Below are 21087 nucleotides of genomic sequence, written 5' to 3'. Positions count from 1 at the left end.
TCAATTGAAATAAAAAATGAGCCTACTGAATTTTTATAAATGAGAACGGTGTATACTCGTATAACTACCAATTTCTAAACAATCTTAAGGACGAGTCCTTTCTTAACTTTCCTCTAGGCTGGGCAAATCCAGATATGTGTGTCATGAGATTATCAGATTTTGGTGATATGTTATCACATAGTGACAGGATATGAAAAGTGATCTCTGTACTATATGTCTCTATGTGCAAACCCTTTACTCATTGTGCCTTGAGCTGCAGCCCGTCGAGGGTCTTCCTAGTTTCAATAATATATCAAACTATTTTCATGAGAAATTTTAACCTTCACCAGATTAGAACTACCGTATTTTTCGGACTATAAGACGCACTTTTTTTTCCTGGGGGTGCATCTTATAGGCCGAATGTGTCTGTGTCCCGTCCCTATCCCGTCTGTGCGAAGCAGAGAATGGCTACAGATAGAGGGTACAGGCGGCACAGGCAAGTTAGAAGAAAGCCTGCGGTGCCTGTACTTGTTTATCATGCCCCTTCCTGACATCTGTGAGGACGACGAGGCAAGTTCACGAGGAGATAGATACTACTGGACATTGACTTATCTATCTACTAGACAAGTCAATGTACAGTAATATCTATCTACTCATGAACTTCGCTCAACTTACCTGCTCAGAAGTGCTGCCGCTGCCCTCTGCTGGTCCGGTCCTCTCTCCTTCATGTGGCTTCAGAGCACCCTGCGCCCCACCTCCCTAGACTAGTATTATAGAGAAGGCGGGGCTTAGGAGAGTGTGGGCGGGTACCCGCCTACTCCCTGCATCTCTACAATACTAGTCTAGGGAAGCAGGGCGCTCTGAAGACATGTGAAGGACAGAGGACCGGACCAGACCAAGTAGAACTGGGAGCTGCAGCTGTGCAGATAAGCGAACACTGGTGGGGGGGGGGGAAATATTATATTATTATGTTATTAAATATTTTACAAATTTTTACAAATTTTTTTGCTTCAAAATTTTTTTTACCTATTTTCCTCTTCTAAAACCTTAGTGCGTCTTATGGTCCGAAAAATACGGTAAGTTAAAAGTGAGCACATCTGTATATAGCACTGTAGGCATTTACAAGTGTACTGTGCCCTATACAAGATACAATAAATAGTGATATAAGATGGTAAACTTTAAATAGCTAAATGTTAAGTCTTAGAAACAGTTTTTTAGAAAAAAAATTATACCGAACCCAGCTATTTTGGTTTGCGTAATGGGACCCCCTAATTAAAATTGTTGGACTCACCACATTTGCAGACTCCAAAAAATCCCTATATTTGGCCCCCACATGTTACACAACCCCTTTTATTGGCCCCCACATGGTACATAATCATCTTTTTTTGTGGCCCTGCTCCGTATATGACCCCCTTTTTTGTCCTTTCCCCTGTATATAACCCAATATGTTTGCCCCCCATAATACATGACACCCTTTCCTTGCCCCCCACAGTATATAGTATTCCATATTTTGCCCCTCACAGTGTACGGATCCTCATTTTTTGCTTCTCACAGTGTATGGTTCCCCTTTTTTCTGCCCCCACATTATATGACCACCTTTTCCCCCCCACAGTATATGGCATCCATTTTTTGCCCCACCTACACACAGTATATTACCTCGTTTTTTACGACCCAAAACAGTATATGACCCCCTTTTTTATGACCCCCCATAATATATAACTGGGTGTGGTATTCTTTTTGTAATCAGCTGCTACTTGTATTATATAATTGTATTATGTAATATTATTGCTGCTACTTGTATAATTGTATTATTGCCATAAGCAGAGGCCAATACGTTTTACTTACCCATTCACTCTCCTGTCCAGACCTGCTCCACTGCCACCTCCAAGATGTGCTGTAGCTAATTATAATACTATTTGTTATTATTATTATTATTATTATTAATCATAATAATTAATAATATTATTAGAATAATATATTAATAATATAATTATAATAATAGTGCCAGAATGTAGCATTATAGCGTCCTTCAGCATTATGAAGGAAGTGCAACACCTCCTAGAGGGAGTAGCGGAGGCTGGCCTGTACAGGAGCGTGGATGGCTGAGTAACAAGTAAGCAATAATGCAATAAGTAATTCTGATAAAGAAATGCTGCCCCCCTGTTTATTCCATGAGGCGCTACGGATCCCCTCATTGAAGGTGCACTACACCTCCTATGGCCATGGATTCTCTTGTGACAGCTGGTAATCCCCATAAACTTAACAACAACAAAAATTGAGGAATCCAAAAAAAAATAATAAAAATATATATATTTATTGAAAAAACAATAAAAAACATACAAAACATATAACATACAATGGAGGGCAACACAGAGGGGTCCGACTGTAGAAAAACAGTCCGACAGAACCGTACCCCTCTCACTACTGATGAACCAGAGAGTTTCTCCCTATATATATGGTGTATAATCCTAATTAATCAATTCCTTATAGAAATAAATAAATACACTGCACCAATACAATGCACATATGTATAATAAACAAAGTGCATAAAATATACATATAGACCTCCAAAAGAGTGTAACCCCTATAACACAATCCCCAAAATTGGGGTATATTATACGTATAATGAGGAGTAACTAGTTAAGAGGTGAATAGGAGGTATAACAATGAAAGTCATAGGTCCAAAGTCAATACATACCCATAGACATTTTGGCAGTGTAAGTAAACCATAAGGGGTTAACCCCGGAACAACAAGAGTGAGGGAACCAAGACACCCTATATCTATATGTATATTTTATGCACTTTGTTTATTATACATATGTGCATTGTATTGGTGCAGTGTATTTATTTATTTCTATAAGGAATTGATTAATTAGGATTATACACCATATATATAGGGAGAAACTCTCTGGTTCATCAGTAGTGAGAGGGGTACGGTTCTGTCGGACTGTTTTTCTACAGTCGGACCCCTCTGTGTTGCCCTCCATTGTATGTTATATGTTTTGTATGTTTTTTATTGTTTTTTCAATAAATATATACAGTATATTTTTATTATTTTTTTTGGATTCCTCAATTTTTGTTGTTGTTTAGTTGAATTAGTTTTGAGGTTATTTATTTATTATTTGATGGATAAATTTGGTTGGTTGTGACTAATCCCCATAAACTTCACTACATAATCCAGACAGCCACAAAAGCCACCAATGAAATATTGTATATAAACAACTGTTACAGTATAACTGTAACCCTTTGTGTGACTTGCCCAGAATGCAGCAGGGGAGATAAATCCTTATATATTAGTGCTGCTGTGCATGATGTCCAGTAACCTGTATTTTGTAATCATTGCTCACAAGGTTGGTGCCAAACTGTAAAATATATCAGGAACATTAATTTTGCTCATATGAATAGAAAAAAACCCTGAACTCTACGGGTTGAAATAGCATAATGTACAGTATGTACAGTAATAATTTTCCTCTTTTATCTTTAAATAGCTTTTAAATAGAATATAATTTAATGTTTCTCCCAACTGCATACACGGGAACAACTCCAGCTATGAAGAACCTTAGATGGGAACATACGTCTAGCTGAGTAATAGAACTTTCTACCATTGTTAATTAGGGTCATGGAACTGAGTGGGAGTGAACTGTATGACAGCTGCTAGGAAGGTCAACCCCTGCTTTTCACCCGAAAAAAGGTGACTAGAATGGGAGCTTACAAGTGTAAAAATTAATAGCATTTACCAATTATATGGCCAATTCTAGAAGCAGCCATATCAACAGATCTTAGTGTAGACAATGTACAAAGCTGCTCTTTATCTACCTCTCCCAGCTGGAAGTTCAAGAACAATCTCAAACGGCTGAGTTACAGTCTATCGCCTGTCAAGATCAGTCGCCAGTTAAAGAGGAGCCTTCATGTCCTCTAACATTGGCTATGTATTATAATACTAGAATGCTGACAGTCTGCTGAATTCGCCGCACTGTCAGCTTTGTCAGGATGTGCAAAGAGCGAATGACCAAGAGCAAATTTTTAAGTCACATAGAACCATTTGGAGTGACCCTTCCTCACCCTCATATTCTCTTTACATCACACAGCCCTGTACTCCGTACACAGTGAGAAGAAAGGATAAAGTGGATACAAGGTGTTGCCATTATGTTGATTTTTGATCTGACAGACTCCCCTTAAGCTTTATTACAAAGGGCGCCCTTTAAGCATTATTGCAAAGGGCACTTGGGGAGCCTGGATCTCTCGTTCCTCTGTCTCAGCTGCTGCTGTTCTGACTCTCACTGACATCAACGACTCTCCTCTCCTTAGTCTACAGGTCCACTGAGATATGTGACCGAGAGTGAGCGTCAGCAGGAGAGGCAGAGGATTGAGATTTCTGAGGTCCCAGGGGGCTGGAATGTATATTAGTAATAAAACTTAACCAGAGTAGAAAATGCACTGGCAAGTTTCATTACTACCTAAATAACCCCTTTAAGTTTAAAAAGTGGGATCAAATCAAATCAAAAAAGCTTTATTGGCATTGCCAAAGCAGAGAGAGTGGTTAGGGGTGAGGGCGGTGGCGGGCATGGAGTGGGTGGATGGGTGGGTGGTTTGGAGGTACAATAGTCCTTGGGGTTTCATCATTCTTGTTTGGGACATGTGGGTATGGGCAGGCGTAGGGTGGGTGAGTGATTAGGTGGGGTAATAAAGGGGTATAACAGTCCGTGGAGTCTCATCTTCCTCTTGTTTGATGACAGCTGGACATGTATTGGGCAGCGATCCCCACCGTGGATTCCTCTTCTCCCAGTAGGATGTAAAGTTTCCTCTTCTCATCTTCAGATGTGAAGTCTGGGATGTGGGCAGAGAGTCTTTGGAAGTAGATGGCCCTCACAGCTGAGTATTTGGTGCAGTGTAGCAGGATATTTTTTCTCATCTTCTAGGACCCCTTGGTTGCAGTGTTGGCACAGTCTGTTTTCTCGTGGCTTGTATGACTGCCTGTGCCGCCCAGTGTTTTTGTTTGGGGTGAGGTATTTTTTCCAGGTAGGTGGCCATGGTGTAGATCCTTTGCAATGACTGGTACACAGTGAGTTTCTTGGAGTTATTTATTTTGTTTCTCCATTTGTCGATGTACTGCTCTTTGCTTTTCTCTATGGCCCCCTTTATTTGGGCCTTGGTTGTTGCCTGTTGGTGGTTCTGGTTTGGCGGTTGGCTGTGGTTTGGTTGGAGGATGCCAGGTTTGTTCTGGGTTCTGTGGCTTAGCCAGGCTTGGGGGTGGTAGGAGTCGGGGTTGCTGCTCTAAATGTGTGCCTGAAAAGCTAGTGTCCTCTTCTGCATGGTGAGCCATAGGGGGAGCCTGCCTAGTTCCACCCGACATGCCATGTTGGAGGTGCTGTGGTGGACATGGAGCAGGTATTTTCAGAACTCCAGGTGGAAGGTCTCTGTTGGGCTAGAGTCCCATTTTGGCTGGTCTGGGAAAGTGACTGGGCTCCAGACTTCGCTGCCGTAGAGAAGGATCGGAGCAATGACTGCATCTAATATCTTCAGCCAGACCCTCACCGGTGGTTTGAGGTGGTACAATTGTCTTCTGATGACGTAGAAGTTTCTGCAGGCTTTTTCTTTCAGGGCCTCTATTGCTGCTTTGAAGGTTCCTGATTGGTTGAGCTCCAGCCCCAGGTAGGTGTAGCTGCTGGTTTTCTCCAGTGTGGAGCCATTTAGTGTGAAGTGTGGGGTGGAGGCTTTATTGTGGCTCTTCTTCTGAAATACCATGACTTTGGTCTTCTTGTGGTTGATGACTACAACCCCTGGCAAAAATTATGGAGTCATCAGTCCCTGAGGATGTTCCTTCAGTTGTTTAATTTTGTAGAAAAAGTAGCGGATCACAGCCATGAAAAAAAACTAAAGGCATTTCAAATGGCAACTTTCTGGCTTTAAGAAACACTAAAACAAATAAAAAAAATAATTGTGGTAGCCAGTAACAGTTAGATTTTTCGAACAAGCACAGGGAATAAATTATGGAATTGCTCAATTCTGAGGAAAAAATTATGGAATCCTTAAAAACAAACAAACAAAATAAGACTCCAACACATCACTAGTACTTTATTCCAACACCTCTGGCTTTTATAACTGCTTGCAGTCTCTGAGGCATTGACTTCATGAGTGATAAACAGTACTCTTCAAAGATGGGATTTACATACAGAAAAGCTAAAAGAAAGCCATCACTAACACCTAAACAGAAAAAAACAAGGTTACAATGGGCTAAGGAAAGGCAATCGTGGACTGTGGATGAAAGTCATATTCAGTGATGAATCTACAATCTGCATTGGGCAAGGTGATGAAGCTGGAACTTTTGTTTCATGTCTTCCAATGAGATTTATGCAGACAACTGTCTGAAGAAAACATGCAAATTTCCACAATCGTTGATGATATGGGGCTGCATGTCAGGTAAAGGCTCTGGGGAGATGACTGTCATTAAATCTTCAATAAATGCACAGGTTTACATTGACATTTTGGACACTTTTCATATACCATCTATCGAAAGGATGTTTGGGGATGATGAAATCATTTTTCAAAATGATAATGCATCTTGCCATAGAGCAAAAACTGAAAACATTCCTCGAAGAAAGACACATAAGGTCAATGCCATGGCCTGCAAACACTCCAGATCTCAATCCAATTGAAAATCTGTGGTGGAAGTGAAAGAAAATGGTCTATGACAAGGCTCCAACCTGCAAAGCTGATTTGGCAACAGCTATGGCTGGAGCCAGATTGATGAAGAGTACTGTTTATCACTCATGAAGTCAATGCCTCAGAGACTGCAAGCCGTTATTAAAGCCAGAGGTGGTGCAACAAAGTACTAGTGCTGTCTTGGAGTGTTATTTGGTTTGTTTGTTTTTCATGATTCCATAATTTTTTCCTCAGAATTGAGTGATTCCATAATTTATTCCCTGTGCTTGTTCTAAAAATCTAACTGTTACTGGTGACCAAAATTATTTTTCTTGATTTCTTTTTGTGTTTCTTAAAGCCAGATAGTTGCCATATGAAATGCCTTTAGTTTTTTTCATGGCTGTGATCTGCTTTTTTTCTACAAAATTAAACAACTGAAGGAACATTCTCAGGGACTGGTGATTCCATAATTTTTGCCAGGGTTTGTAGTGCCCATGTTGTGCTGAATTTTTCCAGTACTGCCAGGCTGTCTTGGAGGCTCCTCTCTGAGGGGTACAGAAGTAGGAGGTCATCGGCGTACAGCAGGAACTTCACCTTACTGTCATTCAGAATGAGACCTGGTGTTGGTGCTGCCTCCAGGGCTGCAGCCAGTTCATTAATGTATGCGTTGAAGAGTGTTGGGCTCAGGCTGTAGCCCTGTCTGACTCCTCGGGCCTGTTGGAAGTATGCTGTTCTCTTCTCGGTCACCTTCACACTGCACTGGTTTCTGGTGTAGGAGCTCTTGATGACGTCATACGTTCTTCCTTCTATTCCGCTCTCTAGGAGTTTCAGGAGCAGGCCTAGGTGCCACACTGAGTCTAATGCCTTCTTAAAGTCCACGAAGCAGGTGAATATCTTGCCTCTTCTGGTGTTGTGGACGTCGATCTTGATGAGGCTGTGTAGGGTATAGATATAGTCAGTGGTGCGGTGGTTTGGCATGAACCCTGCTTGGCTCTTGCTGAGGACCCCGTGTTGTGTGAGGAAGGTGAGGATTCTGTTATTGATGATGCTGTTGAACAGTTTCCCCAGCGTGCTGCTGATGCAGATCCCTCTGTAGTTGTTGGGGTCGTAATGGTCCCCGTTCTTATAGATGGGGGTTATGAAGCCTTTGTTCCAGTCTTGGGGGAAGTGTCCGGTGTTGAGGACGAGGGTGAATAGTTATGCCAGTGCCGCATGTATTGCTGGAGGGCTATGTTTGATCATCTCTGGTAGGATGCCGTCGGGACCACTGGCCTTTCTGCTTTTCAGCAGGGCGATTCTTTCTTGTATGTCTTTTATGGGGATCCATGTGAAGTTAGTGCCCAATGTTCATTCTGTGCTGTGCTATGGTACATAGATGGCCGCGCTAAGCAAACAGAAGTGCAAAATAATAATTTATAGAGAGAAACAATTCATTTGGCACTTATCATATCTGTACCTCTGCCCTCTGCACTAGGTGGCTGCTTTTTCATGAATTTGCGGATACTAAACCTGATATGTAAGTGGCTGGAGTGAAATTCACTGAAATGGTGTTTTAAAAAGAAACAATAGAAGTGTAAGCAGAATGAATGGGAAAGCAGAAAACAATTACATGAATTGCTATTACGGAGAAGACGTCCTAGGAGCACAGATTTTCCTTTGAAGATTCGATTCAACAAGAGATTGAATAGCAGAGGATAAAACACGGCAGTTCATTATATTGTGTATTGGGAGTGCACCAAAGATCATATATACTTGTCTCTCCAGAGCAGGAATAGAGATGTCGGCTGCAGGCTAAGTGTCATTCTCATCATCAGTCCATAGAGTTAATCTTACCCTGGTGAACACTGCCGATTCACTCATTTGCAGATTGTCTTGAACTGAAACAACTGAATCGGAGAACTGCTAACATACATATAGTGGAGATGATAAAAGAACAAGCAAATCATTCAGAAGTGTGAGAAAGGTTGTGTTGTGTTCTCAAGCTCAAGGAGAAACCAGGCACTATATAATTGGCTGAGAGGATAAAGAGTTATTCCCTATGTACAAAGGAGAGGAATGGTAGATAAGGGGGATGGAGAGGTACAACTAAGGCATCACTTACAGTACAAAAGTGAAGCTCTGATATTGGATGTATAATATACCATGGGAGTGCAATGATGTACTCAGAAACAGTGGCTTGTCTCCAGTCTTATGGGCCTCAGTGCCCGCTAACCACATCCCCTATATATTCATGATATAAGTAACAGGAATTGCAGAAGTTCCCTATAGACTTAAATGTGACACAGCTATAATACAAGTGGGGTTATCAAGAATATATATGGTAAGTAAGCAGCACAGTGCCCACCATATAAACATTATTGAGCACTGCATGCTCTGAGAGACAGTTCTGGGACCCCCACTGATCTAAGACTGATGGTTTTAATGATAGGGTATTATTGATGGTCTATCAATAAGAGATCAGTGAGGGTCCGCCACCTGAGACTGTCCGTACACATGCAGTTCTATAAACTAAAACAAAGAGTTCACTTGAAAAGATGGAGAAGAATTTGTTTTGTACACTTCCTATGTCTTTATAATCCACATCTGGTTTTGGCTTCAAAAACATTAAAACCGAGTACAAGTACCCTTAGGTCCGGGTCATAAACAGAAACAAACTGATCGCTGCAGCAACACGTAGTTGCAGCAGAGGGACTATGACAGGGACAGGCAGTGCAGGAAGCCATTGGAGGAGTGGGAGGAGGAAAGGGAGCGTCGTGGGGGCACTTTTGAGATATCGGTAAGCCATTTCGGAGGCTGCGCAGCACGAGGTTAGTTGTCCCTCCCTTAACTCGGCAATGGGCTTTGGAGTTGATGGTTGCTATATTTAAAAAAATTAAGAAATAAACTTAAAAAATAAAATTAACTTGGAGTAACGGTAAGGTCCTTGTAGTTGGTGGTTCATTTGCATATGGGGGGGACAACAGTGGGTTCCACCCTTCCGAATTATGACTAATTAGTTTGTGGGGGATGGTTACAGGGTTTAAAAGCCATGGGAACTGGTATGTTGTAACAGGGTCATCTTGCAATCATAGTGCCGCTGAGCCAGTGGAGCAGCTATCAGTAACTTCATGTTGGTGGTAGATATAAAATTGGTTTATGGCAGTGCCATGATCGAACCCGGTATTTATTACTAGCTCCAAGGACTTGGGCCGTGATTAAACTTTATGGGTTATTATTTATGGTAACTTACACATTACAAAGTTAATATACAGTATTTCTATATGTTATTTGTTTAATAAACACGGCTATTGTCGCCAAATAGATCCAACTCCTGTCTTTGTGTTTTATTTTGGGGGAAGTTGGCACGTGAGTATAAGAGTGCTACAGGAGGGGGTACGGCCAAACAACATGGAGAAGAGCTCCCGCTAATCTGCATTGCTTAGTCATGAAAGAGTTGGGTGAATCCTGCAGCAATAACTGATCACTTTGCAGAAATTGCATGCACTATGCTGTATATCATTGATGAGACTAAAGTGGCTTCTCCAGTGCCATTAATGCCGTCGTACCTGCAGCCAAAGTTATGTGATTGATTAAAACCTTTATATTATTGTAGATTCAAATGTCCATGAGAAGCTCCTATATGCTGAATATAGGAGCATCTGGAAAAGGATGGAGGTCAATAGGTGGTGCAAGCTCTTAGATGGTGGAGGCTCCAGGGAAATTGTCCTTTGTAGTTTTTAGAATAGAATAGATAGCTCTGCAATCACCTGTCACTTCCCCTTGCCCAGAGGTGCTACATTCAGTTTCTATGGCCCATAAGAAACAGCTATATTTTTTGTGAGATATCCCCTTTCAACCATAGAATTCATGAGCATAAAGCAACAAGATTTTTTTTATATATATATATATTTTTTTTACATTGTGGGGAATAAAAAGGAATGACACAACTCAGTACAGATCATTTACAGTATGTTAACTTCTTAACATTTGCTGAACTTCACTGAATAGCCGGTATTATGGGTAACAATGTAACACTTTGTAATTTTACACACAATTATCTATAAAGAGTAATTATACAGGTGTACAATAATATGCACAATTATGTGTATATTGCTATTATCCATCATGTTAGTTTATTGTTATATATGACGAATAATTAGAATCAACCAATTGACATAATTGAAGGATTCCTATTAAGTAATAGTGTATATAGCGTATTAATTATACTAAATGATCTCCATTAGACTACATAATACTATTGAAGTAACTGAGGAGTTATTAGTTACTGTGCACACATTGTAAGTTATGATATCTTATTGTTATCAAATAGTTTGTTGATGACACTGAATATCTCGCACCGAGGGTACCTAAGACTTGTTTTTTTATTTTATAAATCAATACTACAAGTGGAAATAGGAAACTTTGTAATAAATTTTATTGAAAAAAAATGCTGTTTTCTTTCCTTATTCCCATCCATCCTGCCTCTGCACTAATGACTGTCTCTAACTTCATTGATCAAATCTATTCTTGGGAGTCAGTACACAATTTATAACCTTAGTTCATTAAAGTCTATGGAGATAGAAGGAGGAGAATGAACTGCTGAAACAGATAGAGTGCAGAGGAAGACAATGAGACCCATCTGCAGCACCCAGCGGATGTTTTGTTTTACAGCAGAGCTGGATAATATTTTATCTGATATTACAGATCTGTGGTGACATAAAACAATCACTAGATGCTGCAGCCATGTTTTGTTGTCTGTCTCTGTCCTAAGTCTGCCTCAGCAGCTCCCTTTCATCCTTTCTTTCCCTTTCTTCATGGACTTCAGTGGATAAGAGCTGTATGTTGTCTGCAGAATCCCAACTATGTATTTGAACAGTGAATTCAGGGACAATGATCAGTGCAGGAACAAGGGAAATAAATAAACAGACAATTTTAAAATACATACATATAAAGTACTATTGACTTGTAAAATAGAAAAAAAAGTTTATGTACTGTGAGAGAGTGAAGGGTGTGGTCTGGGAGGACAAGTATATTCCAGCCAGGCACCTAAAGGGTGTTTGGTAAAGACCCACACCAGGGAGGTCAGCTGGGTAATCAAGGCCTGAGATAGTCTGTGTGTGAGAACGAGTGATTATGAAGATAATCTTGTTTCCCTTAGTCCTAACAGCGGCACAATGTGGGGTATTTCTGCCCCTGTGTGCTGGTAGGACAGGCGGATATTTAATTAGCCAATCAAATGCGTGGCAGGCCCTATAAGAGGGCACAAGAACCTCCCCTCTGCGTGTAAATACAAAAGTACCTCCATTACATTTATATACAGTTTTATACATAAGATATGATTCCCAGGGTGGGAAATCTTGTGCCGCTGTTAGGACTAAGGGAAACAAGATTATCTTCATAATCACTCGTTCCCTGTCGTCCTCAACAGCGGCACAATGTGGGGATATAGCAAGCAGGTCCCCAAGATGGGTGGGACAAACCCATGACCGAACTTAAACTGGTCTGGGCAAAGGCAGTGGAATCTGCCACTTGGTCCTTCAGGCGGTAATGCCGAATGAAGGTGGATTCAGATGCCCAAGAGGCAGCTGCATATATTTGGTCCACAGACAAAGCACTTCTTTCTGCCCGTGAAGTGGACACTGCCCTGGTTGAATGGGCATGAAGGAAAGATGGAGCCGACAGCCCTTGGGCGGTATAGGCGACTCTAATAGTCTCGGTAACCCACCGGGATATTGTAGCTTTGGCGGCTTTGGCGCCCTTGTTTTTCCCCGTGTAGCTGACCAACAGGTTTTCAGTCCACCTAAAGGGGCGAGTGCGCTGCAAGTAGATCTGCAGGCATCTAACCACATCCAGCTTGTGCCATCTTTCTTCTTCAGCAGAAGAAGGGAACGGAAAAAATACTGGAAGGGAAATCAGTTGGTTCCTGTTTACAGCAGATGGCACCTTGGGACGAAACCCAGGGAGGAACCTAAGCTGTACATGGTCAGAGAAAAAGGTGGTATATGGCTCCTCAGCGGACAAAGCTTGTAGTTCACTAACGCGTTTGGCAGGTGTGACTGCCAATAGCAGCGCCATTTTGCCGGTTAGCGACTTGAGGGAGACCTCTTCCAGAGGTTCAAATGGCTGGCCACATAAGGCGTTCAGGACCGGAATAAGGTCCCATTGGTGGACAGGGGTGTTTACCACCGGTCTCAGCCTAGTTGCCCCTTTAATAAAGGTGCTCACTAAAGGATCCTGAGACAAACGCCTCCCCAGATAGGCGGACAGGGCCGCTACGTGTACCTTGAGTGTGGCCGCAGCAAGACCTCTGTCTAGTCCGTCTTGAAGGAAGTCCAGGATCGCCTCCGTAGGGGGATCGGTGGAGTCCACTTGATGCTGCAGACACCAGGCATTAAAGATGTTACCTATTCGACGGTAGTTCCTGTTAGTCGAATCTGCTCTGGCGCTGGATAGGGTCTTCAAGACGGCTTGTGACAGTCCTCTATTTCTCAATAGGGACTGGTCAACCTCCAGGCTGTCAGGTTGAGTCTCCTCAGATCCTGGCATCTCAGCTCTCCTTGGGTTACCAGGTCTGGGAGTGGGGGAAGCCTCCAATATATGCCCTGACTCATTTGTATGAGCTGAGCAAACCAAGCCCTTTTTGGCCAGAACGGGATTATGGCTATTCCCGAGGCTTGGTCCTGTCTTATTTTTATCAATACCTTCGGTATGATTGGAATTGGAGGGAATATGTAAAACAGCCTGAACCTCCATGGGATGGACAGGGCATCCACCGCCAAGGGATTGTCCTCCTGGTACAGAGAGCAGAAGGTCCCTACCTTGGCGTTGAGTCGGGTAGCCATAAGATCGACCTCCGGGAGACCCCATCTCTGGACGATCTGTTGAAATACGTCTGGATTGAGAGACCATTCTCCTGATACGGTAATACCCTGACTCAGCTGATCCGCTACTATGTTCAGGGAGCCCTTTATGTGAACAGCGGATAACTGGACCAGATTCTTCTCCGCCTAGGCAAATATGAGATTCGTCTCTCAGCAAGGTTGGTGACCTGGTGCCCCCTTGTTTGTTTATATAGACTACCACCGTCATATTGTCTGACCGGTTTTTGACAGACTTGCCTTTCAATTCTGGGGCAAAGCTTTTTTGTACTAGGGCCAGGTACACTGCTCTGAGTTCCTTGAGATTGGATGACCCCAGCTCCGGACATCTCCATCGTCCTTGTACAGTTTTGTCTTGACAATGGGCTCCCCATCCCCACTGGGATGCATCTGTTGTCAACAGGGTCCACACTGTCGGGACCGTGGACCTTCCGTCTTTCAGGTGTATCCACCATCTGAGGGAAAGACGGGTAGCGGGAGAAAGGCAGATCTTCTTGTGCAATCCCCGTGGAGACCTGTTCCAGGTTCTCAACACTTCCATCTGCAGGGGACGCAAATGCCATAAAGTCCAAGGCACCGCCCTGGCCGAGGATGACATCAGGCCCAGGACTCTCATGGCGGTCTGGATGGTTACCTGCCGAGTGCGCAATAGGAATCGTGCACTGGCTAGGATTCTTTCCTTCCTTGGACTGGAGAGGAAGATCTGCATCGCTTCTGAATCCACTATAAATCTGAGGAATTTTCTTCAGGTGGATGGAACGATTTCGGACTTCTCCCAATTGATAATCCTAACTCCTGTAGGAAGTTGATGGCAAGGTTGAGCTGCTGGAGGAGGGCAGCAGGAGACTGAGCTTTCAGTAGCCAGTCGTCTAGATAAGGGACGATGAAAAGACCCTGAAGTCTGAGGGCCGCGGCGACCGGAGAAATCACCTTGGTGAATACCAGTGGGGCGGATGTGATGCCGAATGGCAGAGCTGTGAATTGATAGTGCTCCCTGTGGCCAGCCATAGCGACGGCAATCCTGAGGAACTTCCTGTGGAAATGAGCAATGGGGACATGTAGATAGGCGTCCTTCAAATCGAGGGTAACCATCACCTCTCCTGGCTGAAGAAACACAGCCACGGAATCCACGGTTTCCATTCGAAATGACCTCTTCCTGATAAACCGATTGAGGTACCTCAGATCTATTATCATCCTCCAGCCCCCGGTGAACTTGGGGACCAGAAAGACGGGGGAGTAGACTCCCAGACCGAGGTCTGAGGCTGGTGCCTTCTCCAGGGCGCCCTTGGTAACATATTCGGCAACCAAGGCTTCTAGACTGGCCTGCTGAGAAGGTGGAAGAGTTTGGGTGGAAACGAACCGATCTGGAGGTGGAAGATGAAAGTCGATGTGATACCCGTGTTGTATGATCTTCAACACCCATGGGTCTTGGATATGGGTGAACCATGCTCTGGAAAAGGAGGAAAGACGTCCTCCCACAGGAAGGGGGGCCACAGGGAGCTGCCCCACGTCAAAACTCAGGCTTCCTCTTGGTGTCCTCCTTGGAAGCGCCACGACCAGCTCCCCTAGGGCGATATCTAAAACACCGTTGTTGGGAAGGGCGTCTATAATTAGAGGAAGAACCTCTGCCTCTAGAGGGAGCACGTCTGCCCCTGGATGCTTGAGGTAGGGACCTTACCCTACCTTCAGCTAATCCCTCCATAATGGCGTCTAAGCTTTGGCCAGACACCCTTCCCGGCTCAAAGGGGAGAGCACAGAGTGCTGCTTTAGATGCAAAATCTGCCCGCCAAGGCTTTAGCCAAAGGGGTCTACGGGCCGCAGTAGACAACGCCATAGATTTGGCGGAGATTTTTAATTGATGGCAGGAGGATTCCGCCAAATAATCTGCAGCCCTATGAACTCTTTTCATAGAGGCCAGAATCTCATCTCTGTCTACGCCCAAGTCTATATCCCGCTCCAAGGCGGCTAAGCGGTTGCGCAAAAAGTCACCAACCATAGAGGAGGCTATGGCCACAGAGGCTTGCACGGAGGAAGCTGAGTAGACCTTCTTCAGAACGGAGTCCGCCCTACGATCCAGAGGGTCCTGAAGATTTGAACCATCTTCCAAGGGCACCAGGGTTCTGCGGGACAGCTTTGCTACGGCCAAATCCACCTTCGGGGGAGGCCCCCAGGAATCCCACTGGGTAGTGTTAATAGGAAACAAACTCTTGAAGATCCTGGAAAGCGAATGTCCTTTCTCTGGCTGTTTCCACTGCTGCGCCATAAGGTCGGTCAGCGTGGCGTCCGCATGGAAGGCAATATGTCCCCCAGAGGCAGACGTGGAGGCTTCCCCGTCAACATCTCGGCCCACTGTAGACCGGATGGACTTCAGCAGCCTGCCCGTCTGTTCATAATGGAACGCAGTTCTGCTGGAATAACTGAGTCGTCCTCGGAGGAATCATCCTCTGCCACCCGCAGGTGTTACAAGGTGGGGGGAGAGACGAGGAACGGAGCTCAGAGCATGGTCTCCTGGTGAGCTGAGACAAGGTGCAATGGATCCCTTTGAGGGAATCATCCTGCAAAACAAAAAGGAGAGTACAAGCAAGGGAAAAACTATTTACCCAAGCGATGCCCAAACTCACCATCTCCTTGACCCATGCCATCATATCTCTGGGAGAGGGCTCCACAGGTGGAGGACCTCTGCACCCGCGACAACGGGCCCACTCATAGCCTGAAAATAGGCAAGTTATAGGACCAGTAGTACCCCGCAGGGCACAACCTTTCAAGCCGCTACCTACCATCAGGGAGCGGTGTGTCGCAATCGAAGCAGGAAAAATGTTTCCTCTTGGAAGAGGTTTTCCTCCTACCATCCCCAGGAGGGGTAGTAGAGGATGACATATCCTACAGAGAGAGATAATAGACCATGCAACACTGTCACCATGACATCATACCAGCTTTTAAAAAAAGGGTAAATCTTACCAGGTCCTGTAGACCGGACAGCGAGGTGACTTGGCGCCCAACGTGCGACTCGAACCCACGACCTTGAGATTAAGAGTCTCATGCTCTACCGACTGAGCTAGCCGGGCTGGCGCTGTGAACAGGATCTGAACCTGTGCGGGGAGACCCCATTGGATTTCAAGTCCAAAACCTTAACCACTCGGCCATCACAGCCGGTTCTCAATAAAGTTTGCAAACTGGAAAAGAGTTCAAGATCAATGAACACCACAATCGCACGCCTTCAGCAGATACTGCAGGAAGGTCTCTGACACCAGGCCAGCCAGCCTCTTAATTCTGGCCGGCTGGAAGTGGGCGGAGCCACAATCAAAGTAGGTGAGGCAACCTGCCCAGACAACTAACCCTGTAATCAGGGGTCTGCAAAGATATACATTCCCCCCCACCAAGAGGCCCTTAACACGGGCACTTACCCCCACATCTCCCCATCTTTTCCGGCCTTTAATAAGGCCTGAATCTTCCCTGAGTGAGCGGCCGCCACCGCCAGGCCGTTGCCATGGCGCTATGATACTTCCGGCGAAACCGGAAGTGCGCGCTTACAGCGGCCGGCGGGGAACAGGATACACAACAGTGTGGTTCCACCCACCGGCAGTCCGCGCGGCCACCAGAGGCGGCATGCGGAGTCCCCGGACTCTCACCAAAATGTCAGGTAAGTCACAAGGAGCAGGGGAAGCGGAGGAGAGGGGGGGCAGGGGGGATAGAGGGGGGTAGCCACACATGGCTAACAAGCACCTTCTCCCCGCAGGGCACAGAAGGTGACAAGAAGAAAACAACCGCTCAGGAGGTGAGTGATCCTGCTGAGCTTCTCAAAGAGGACACAAGTCCTCCCACCTGTCCTCTGTCCACACAGGACAGAAAAAAACACGCAGAGGGGAGGTTCTTGTGCCCTCTTATAGGGCCTGCCACGCATTTGATTGGCTAATTAAATATCCGCCTGTCCTACCAGCACACAGGGGCAGAAATACCCCACATTGTGCCGCTGTTGAGGACGACAGGGAACTGGGAAGTGTGATACCACGCTGACAGAGCTGACCTGTTCAGACCGAACATACAAAGCAGGTACTGTACCACCTGTTGTTGTTGCCAAGGTGGGAGTCTGGTAGCCAGGCTTCTGTATATACAGGGAAAAGTTTGCTTGTGTTTAGTTTAGTTCTCAGCCGAGAAGGTTTTGTTTATTTGTGCTTTTCAAAGGCAATTAATGCAGTGCAAGTGAATAAAGCCTGAACTTGTGTGCAACCCAGTGTCTGTGTCCTTGTTTCCTGCAATGCTGCCGAGCATCTACCTGAGCGGTTCCCCACAGTACACTTTAAGTTTGCTATGTCATTTTTTTAGATGAGTTTCTGAAAGTTAAGGTCAAAATACTGTATGTTATGTATTAAAAAGATCAAGGACTGATGTGAAATAACACTTTAGCAATACCATCTTAGGATAGGTCATCAAAATCAGAAGGATGGGATTCTAATATCTGGAACCCCCACTGATCTACCAATATGGGGAGCAGCATGTCAGATTGAAGACTATCCTAAAGACAGGTAATCAATCTCAAATGCCAAATTCCTAGAAAAATCCTTTGAAGAGGACCTTTCGTATCGTCCTCCACATGCGGTTTTATATACTGTCGGCTTTCCCATCCACAGCTGGATATATTGATACCGTTAGTTTCAGCACCAATCTCTGCCCATCGTCAGAAGGGCATCTTTGTACTGTCAGAGGGGGCGTTCCTTACCGCCCAGAAATGACGCTGAGCTGTGAAGAATGCCCCCCTAGGACAAGTCTATGGACGAGTACAGTCAGGAGGGGCATTCCCCACAGCCCAGCTAGACTGTCAGGAACGCCCTTCTGAAGGTGGGTAAAGATTGGCACGATATCTCCATCCCGGGAACACATAATAGGAAGGATTTATAGCAATATATAAAACCTCTTTAAAAAGCTCAGTTTCCTAGTAAAAGACAAGACAGATATTATGTATTGTATTGTTCAAGGAAGATCGATGTCATTTACAGCTTACAGAATTTATCTCAGAATTTATTAACATTATTTTAACCTTGTAAGCAATAACATGGAGTATGTAGCTATGATATGTCTATAAATAGGGTTGAGCCAATCTTGAGATTTCAGGATCGATTTTAAAATCCGATTTCCAATCATTTGCCAGCCGATCCCGATCGTGAAATGTGCTTGATCGCCAATCGAGTTCTGATCTTTCCCAATCCTGATTGCTCAACCCTACTAATGGTATATACATGAGTAGGGTTGAGCCGATCTGGAGATAACCTACGACCTCGATCCCGCCGGAAAAGATCACGATCAGAATTCCAATTGCGATAGTGAAATTTACTCGATCGCCGATAAGATTCCGATCCCAAGCGCTCAACCCAATCTATAAATCATATAAATGTATATGTTGAATGTATGCCGCAGGTACAGTGTGAATACTACATCATACTGCAGGACACAGCTTTATCTGTAGTTGCTAAATTCCCATGTTATTAATAAAGTCCCTGAGACTGGTAACAGATTCTCAATGGAAGAGTTGTTGCAAAGACTTCTGCAATTGCTGAATACAGCTGAAGGTCCAGAATATATTTTTACTAGAGATGAGCGAGTAGTACTCGATCGAGTAGGTATTCGATCGAATACTACGGTATTTGAAATACTCATACTCGATAGAGTACCACTCGCTATTCGAATGTAAAAGTTCGATGCAGAACCAGCATTGATTGGCCGAATGCTATACAGTCGGCCAATCAACGTTGGTTCTTCTCCTACCTTTAGAAGTCTTCTCCGTGCAGCTTCCCGGCGGCGTCTTCCGGCTCTGAATTCACTCTGCCCGGCATCGGGCCTGGGCAGAGCCGACTGTGCATGTCCGCTTGTAGTGCGGGTATGCGCAGTCGGTTCTGCCCAGGCCCGATGCCTGGCAGAGTGAATTCAGAGCCGCAAGATGCCGCGGGGACGCTGCACGGAGAAGACTTCTCGGAGGATCCAGCCCGACCCTCACTCGTGGACTTGGTAAGTATAATTTGATCAAATATTGCCTACCCCTGAAACGAGCATTTTCCCCCCATAGACAATAATAGGGTTCAATATTCGATTCGAGTAGTCGAATATTGAGGGGCTACTCGAAACGAATATCAAACCTTGAACATTTTACTGTTCACTCATCTCTAATTTTTACATTTATAGTGTACCCTAAATAGCCTCTGACTAGTTGTTACATAATTGCAGTTTGGGCCATATGGTTAACCCCTTTCCTCTCTGCGCCGTATTATTACATCACAATGAGCGTGTAGGTAACAATGAGTGTTGTATTACAACAGTGCTGTAATGCCACAGGCACAGATGTGAGGATCAATAGCAATTGGGTGGCTTAGGGGCAAGATCACCCGCCGCCATTTGGATGCCAAAAGTGAAAAAAAGTTAAAAGAAAAGTTGAAAAAGATAAAGATAAATTATAAGAATAAATAGTGAAACATTAAAAAATACACTTTTTAATTTAAAAAGCACATAATGTAGATAAAATAAAATAAAATTTTAGGTCTCCACTGGTGCATAGAATTCAGCACTATCCAAAAATAGCGTCATTTATACCCAAACAGTGAATGCCATAAAAAGAATAAATATATACCGCAATTCGGAAATTTATCCATTTGGGTTAACTCACTTCCCCCAAAATATAGCACATCAAAAAGTCAGAAATAACAGTAAAACAGTTATAGACCTCAGAATATGGCGACCTCAGGAAAACTGTTCATTTCCGAAAAATTGTTCTATTAGGAAATGCGATAAAACAAAATGAAACCAATAAAACGCTGTAAATGTAATGACCCGCCAGACAAAGTTGTCATATCATTTATAATGCAGAGTGAACACCATAGGCACAAAATGCCAAAAGTAAAGATAAAACCAGAAGGGGGAGGTTCACATGGACTTCGCAAAGACATTAAAAGCTAATCAAAACGCTGTATGTATCCCAAAATGCCAAATAAAAGTATAACTTGTCGTACAAAGAATACGCCCTCACATAGCTAAATTAACAGATAAATATAAAAATTATGAATTTTGGAAGGCGGGGAAGGTAAATATGAAAAAAAAAATCACCTAGCGTTAACAATCAAATTCTCCTCTACTCTTAAAGGGTTAAAGGGATAAGCCACAGAATAGGTTTATTTAGTGGTCTGAGTTATTCTGGTGCTATCACTGTCTATCACCAGCGTCACATTATGCTGTACAATATAACTGGTTGTGAAGAGGTGCTGGAGGAAGTTTTATCGAGTTCTACTTAATGCAGTATAATACAAATAAAAAAATATTCCGTATTTTTCGGACTATAAGACGCACTGGACTATAAGACGCACCTAGGTTTTAGAGGAGGAAAATAGGGGAAAAAAATTTTGAAGCAAAAAAATGGTAAAATATTTAATATATGGGAGTTGTAGTTTTGCAACAGCTGCAAGGCCACATTAACAGGTGACCCTGCAGCTGTACGGGGATGCATAGAGTGTTTTTTTTGCGGGGCCAGCTGTACTTTTTAGTTATACCATTTTGGGGAATATCTATTGCTTAGATCACCTTGTATTGAAAAAAACCCCGGTGGTTTATGATATACAGTGGGGCAAAA

The 21087-nt window shown here is 43.9% G+C and overlaps 1 protein-coding gene and 1 non-coding gene across 3 annotated transcripts in view; both read right to left on the bottom strand.

Annotated features, from left to right (window-relative positions):
* The window catches only part of LOC142198083 (vertebrate ancient opsin-like), an 88981-nt gene that overhangs the window by 47854 nt on the left and 20040 nt on the right, over positions 1 to 21087 (bottom strand). The gene's annotated exons all lie outside the window — the stretch shown is intronic.
* On the bottom strand, positions 16547 to 16628 carry TRNAS-UGA (transfer RNA serine (anticodon UGA)). The gene has a single exon. It is a non-coding gene; the product is annotated as a tRNA-Ser (tRNA).

Source organism: Leptodactylus fuscus, chromosome 3, assembly GCF_031893055.1.
Source record: "Leptodactylus fuscus isolate aLepFus1 chromosome 3, aLepFus1.hap2, whole genome shotgun sequence".
NCBI classification, from domain to species: Eukaryota; Metazoa; Chordata; class Amphibia; order Anura; family Leptodactylidae; genus Leptodactylus; species Leptodactylus fuscus.
Note: the sequence above shows the minus strand (reverse complement) of the source record. Positions and strands in the feature narration are given on the sequence as shown.